Source organism: Cebus imitator, unplaced genomic scaffold, assembly GCF_001604975.1.
Source record: "Cebus imitator isolate Cc_AM_T3 unplaced genomic scaffold, Cebus_imitator-1.0 Scaffold42, whole genome shotgun sequence".
NCBI lineage: Eukaryota > Metazoa > Chordata > Mammalia > Primates > Cebidae > Cebus > Cebus imitator.
In genome coordinates, this window is record NW_016107357.1 from 9,931,801 (window position 1) to 9,937,222 (window position 5,422).

Consider the following 5,422-nt stretch of genomic DNA (forward strand, 5'->3'; position numbering starts at 1 on the left):
CTCTACCAAAAAAAAAATAATAACAAAATAAAAATAAAATAAGTTGTGTGTGTCTGAGGGATGGCATTTCAGGGAGGGAGGACAGTTTAAGAAAGACATAGGAGAGAGATGCAGTGTGGACATGTGGGGATCTCCAAACAGTTCAATGTCTTAAGCTTTGCATTTTCAAAAGCTTGATCTTGTCAGATCTAACCTTGAGCTAACCAAATTTTTGAGAGAATATGTATCAACTAGAATGCTAATTCCTCAAGTAGTTACTCTGTCTGGTGGCTAGATGTCCACGTGGGCATTGGAATCTGGATATATCCAAAAGGATGCTTGAGTGAGCATAACACTGGGGCAAGTTGCAAAGCTAGTGATCTTGTCAACAGCTTAGGATAGCCAGCTGTATCTGTCCTTATCGTCATCTTCCCTGTCCCTCTGTCACCCTTTTCTACTTCCTCAGCCCACGCACTCTTCATGCCATTGCAATCTGGATTCTACCCCACCTCATTCCTGAAGCTGCCCCCACCTAGGTCATAGATGCTCTCTCTGTTGCTAAATACAGGATTCCTCTCAGTCCTTCTCATTCTGGATGTGTCTGTAGTAGCTTCTGACCCTAAGATGAGCTCTCCTTCATCCACTCCTGCCTGTTTTCCTTCTGATGTCTCAGGACACTTTGCATCTTCCTTTTGCTCTGTGAACCCTACAACGAATAATTTTCCACTGTTCTCTCTCTGGGTGAGATCATGACTTCAGTTGTCACCTTTACAGTCTAAAGATTCCCAAATCACGATCTGTGGCTCTAATGGCTTTTTAAATAAATTGTGGTAAAATACACAGAATATGAAGTTTACCATCTGCTATGGTTTGAATATTTGTCCTCCCCAAAATTCATGTGAGAGTTTAATCCCCAGTATGGCAGGATTGAGAGGTGGGCCTTTAAGAGGTCAAGGGGGCTCTGCTCTCATGAATGGATTTATGTATTCATGGATTAATGGGTTATCACAGGAATGGAACTGTGGCTTTATTATGATGATGATTTGAACCATTGTGGAAACTATATGCCAGTCTACAACACTGTGAGGCCACCTTCAGTGTTACTTGGCCTCCTTTTACAACCACCAAGACCAGCGTTCAGATCCAACAGGAACAGGAACCAGAGGGTCAGAGATGAGTGGCTTAAAGAGGAGGAAGAGGGATCTGAACTAGCACACTCGGCCCCCTTGCCATGTGATGTCCTGCACCCCCTGAGGACTCCGCAGAGTCCCCACCCACAGAAAAGCTCTCACTAGATTCGTCCCCTCAACCTTGGACTTCCCAGCCTCCAAAACTGTAAGAAATAAATTTCATTTTTTTGTTTTTTTGTTTGTTTTTGAAAGAGAGAGTATTTTTCTTTTTTACTTTTTTTTTTTTTTTGAGACGGAGTTTCACTCTTGTTACCCAGGCTGGAGTGCAATGGCGCGATCTTGGCTCACCGCAACCTCCGCCTCCTGGGTTCAGGCAATTCTCCTGCCTCAGCCACCTGAGTAGCTGGGATTACAGGCACGCGCCACCATGCCCAGCTGATTTTTTTTGTATTTTTAGTAGAGACGGGGTTTCACCATGTTGACCAGGATGGTCTCGATCTCTTGACCTCGAGATCCACCCGCCTCGGCCTCCCAAAGTGCTGGGATTACAGGCGTGAGCCACCGTGGCCGGCAATAAATTTCATTTTATAATTTACCCAGTTTGGGGTATTTTGTTATAAGCAATGGAAAATGGACTAAGGTACCATCATAACCATTTTTTTGTTTTTAAAAATCACAACCCTGTTTAAGTGTAGCGTTCAGTGGCATTAAGTACACTCATGTTGTCGTACAACCAGTGCCGCCATCCAGCTCCAAAACTTTTCCATTCTCATGCTGCCGATAAAGATATACCCAAAACTTTGGGCATTATCCTGAAGACATTAGGAAGCCCCCAAAAGACTGTAAATGGGGGAAGATAGGATCACATCTATTTTAAATGATAATTTGCATTGGTCAGAATAAATGAGAGAGGCAAGGACTCCTGTGGAAGGTCATTTGTGAAATGACCTTTATTGAGGGCATTTATCGCTTGTCACTTCCTCCTTTTCTGCTTAGGTCATGTTGAACCACTTGCAGCTTTCGAGATGTGTTACAATTGCTCTCAGCAGGAATTCTTGGTCTGGAACATTCTCCCCACTCCTCCGTTCCCTCCCTTACCTAATTCAACTGATGTGTCACCTCCTCTGGGTCCCTTCTCCACTCCAGCTGGGCTAGAAGCCCTTTCTCAGTGTTCCTATGCACCCATGCATACTCCATCATAGCACTTACCACACCGCCCTCTCCTCTAGACTGGGGGCACTTCTAGGCTCTGGACTGTGACTTATTTATCTTTGGATCCCCCAGTGGCTAGCATAGAGTATGGCACATACTAAGTGCCTATCTGGGTAGTCAGGGAAGGCTTCTTGGTGGTGATGACAACTAACTTGAGTCCTAACAAATGACTAGGAATTGGCTGGGTGAAAACAGGCCAAGCACACTAGACATGGTGGCTCATGTCTATAATCCCAGCACTTTGGGAGGCCGAGGCAGGTAGATCACTTGAGGCCAGGAGTTCGAGACCAGCCTGGCCAACATGGCAAAACCCTATCCTGACCAAATATACAAAAAATTAGCTGGGCACGGTGGCTCATGCCTGTGGTCCCAGCTACTTGGGAGGCTGAAGTGAGAGGATCGCTTGAACCCAGGATGCAGAGGTTGCAGTGAGCCATAATCACACCACTTTACTCCAGCCTGAGTGATGGAATGAAACCCATTTCGAAAAAAAAAAAAAAAAAGAAAGACAAGAAAGAAGAAAACAGGTCAGTCAGCTACCTAGTGACGAATTGATTATCACTGGATCACTTCTACTATGGAAGGGGCAGTGTTTTGTCCTCACTAGAAGAGACACTTACTTTGGATATGGATTTATTTTCTTTGCATGCAATGTGTTGCCAAAACTACCATCTGTGGACTTACTGAATGCCTTATCCATCATCGTGGTATTATATACAGCATTTTTTCTGATCAAGAAACTCAGTTCGCAGCAAAAGAAGTGTGGCAATGAACCCGCGCTCATGGAATTCACCGGTCTTATCACATTCTCCACCATCCTGAAGCATCTGGAATGGTCTTTTGAAGTCTCAGTTATCACTCCAGCTAGGTGGCAATGCCTTGTGATACCAGGGCAAGGCTATTCAGGAGGCTATATGTGTTCTGAAGCAGCGTTCAACACATGGTGCTTTTTCTCTGAGGGCCAATATTCAAGGGTCCAGGAATCAAGGGGTGGAAATAGAAATGGCACCAGTGATCGTTACCCCTAGTGACCCATTAGCAAAATTTTTGCTTCCTGTTCCTGCAATTTTATGCTCTGCTGGCCCAGAGGTCTTAGTTCTGGAGGGAGGAATGCTTCCATTAAGAGACACAACAATGGCTCCATTCAACTGGAAGCTAAGACTGCCACCCAGCCTCTTTGGGCTCTTTATGCCTCTGAGTCAATAGGCTAAGAAGGGAGTTACTGTGTTGGTTGGGGTGACTGACTGAGACTTCCAGAGGGAAAATTGGACCTCCATTCAACAATGGAGGTAAGGAAGAGTATGTCTGGAGCACAGGAGATCTCTTAGGGCATCTCTTAGTATTACAACACCCTGTGATTAAGGGCGATGGAAAACTACAACAGTACAATCCAGGCAGGACTAGGAATGACCCAGATCCTTCAGAAATGATGGTTTGTGTCACCCCACCAGCTAACAAACCTTGACTGGCTGAGGTGCTTGCTGAAGGCAAATGGAATACAGAATGGGTAGTAGAAGAAGGTAGTGATCAATACCAACTATGACCACATGACCAGTTACGGAAATGGGAACTGTAACTGACATGAGTGTAGCCTCCTCAATTTGTTATATGTTTGTTATATGTACACATATTTTAAGCAAATATCTTCTCTTTCTTCTCTTATTCCTTTATTATGTAATATAAGATGTATTGACTTTATATCTGTATTTAAGTTCATTTTACAACATAGTGTTTATCTGGAGAACAGTAAACATCACTCAAGAGGTTAATCTCCTCTTCTGGGGAAGGAATTGGTATGAGATAGATATGTCATGTTAGTCAGAATTATGATCTTGTTATTGTCTTTATTTGGGGATTAAGTATGGTTTAAGGAGATGCAATGCATATGGGTGCCAAATTGACAAGGACTGAATTTGTGATGGTAGTTTTATGTGACCATTGGATGTGCAGATAACTAACAAAACATTATCAGTTTCCAGATGTGTCTGCAAGGCTGTTTCTGGAAGAGATGAGCTCATCAGTAGAATGAGTAAAGAAAGTCTGCCCTCATCCATGTAGGTGGCCATCATCCCTTGATGTCCTCAACAGAACAGACAGGTGGAAAGAGGGCAAATTTGCTTTCTCTATTTGAGCTCAGACAGCCATATTCTCCTGACTTTGGACATTGGTTCTCAGGCCTTTGGACTCAGATTGAACTACACCACCAGCTTTCCTGGTTCCCCAGCTTGCAAACAGCATGAGGCAATTCCTATAATTAAAAAAAAAATACAGTGCTGGGGACAGTGGCTCACACCTACAATACTTCACTTTGGGAGGCCAAGGTGGGTAGATTGCATGAGCCCAGGAGTTCAAGACCAATCTGGGCAAATGGCAAAACTTCATCTCCACCCACAAAGACAAAACAAAAAGTAGCCAGGCATGGTGGCACATGCCTGTAGTCCCAGCTACTCAGGAGGCTTAGGTGGGAGATCGCTTGGAGATGGAGGTTGCAGTGAGTTGAGATCACACCACTGTGCCACTGCACTCCAGCCTGAGTGACAGAGCAAGTCCTTGTCTCAATAAATACAAACACACGCATACACACACACACTATACGTTCTGCTTCTTTGGGGAATCCTGACTAGCACAACAGGTCAAGAAATATCTCAAGCAATGGAGGCAACAAGGAAGATGCAGCTGTGTGATACAGAATGATGCATCAGACAACTGTAGGCTATGCAAGGCGGCTGCAGCACTTGAAGTACAAGGTAAGGTGTGGTCAAGGACAAGGCCAGGCAATGTCTGCCAATAGACTTAGAGAACAGATACTATCAGGCAGTCCTGACCAGGGGACTAAAGTATGGATCTATTACAGAAGACCAGTTAGAGGTGACACATGGAAACAAGGGATCAAAATTAAGGAGGAAATGACTGATAACAGGTAAATGTATTATCCTCCCAGAGTATGTGTGATGGAATTAAATGATGGATGGACATTCACCAAGTAGATCCTCATCACATGTTTGTTGAAAAATAAAACAATAATATTAATCAAATATGTAATTTATGCTAAAATATAATCATAAACCTAGATACAACTATGAAATTAAATTATGGCACTT

At 43.7% G+C, this 5,422-nt stretch overlaps 1 non-coding gene across 1 annotated transcript; it reads right to left on the reverse strand.

Annotated features, from left to right (window-relative positions):
* Nucleotides 1–1,020: 1,020 nt before the first annotated feature.
* Nucleotides 1,021–1,147, reverse strand: LOC119470880. The gene has a single exon (XR_005199847.1). It is a non-coding gene; the product is annotated as a small nucleolar RNA SNORA61 (small nucleolar RNA).
* Between the last annotated feature and the right edge of the window lie 4,275 nt (nucleotides 1,148–5,422).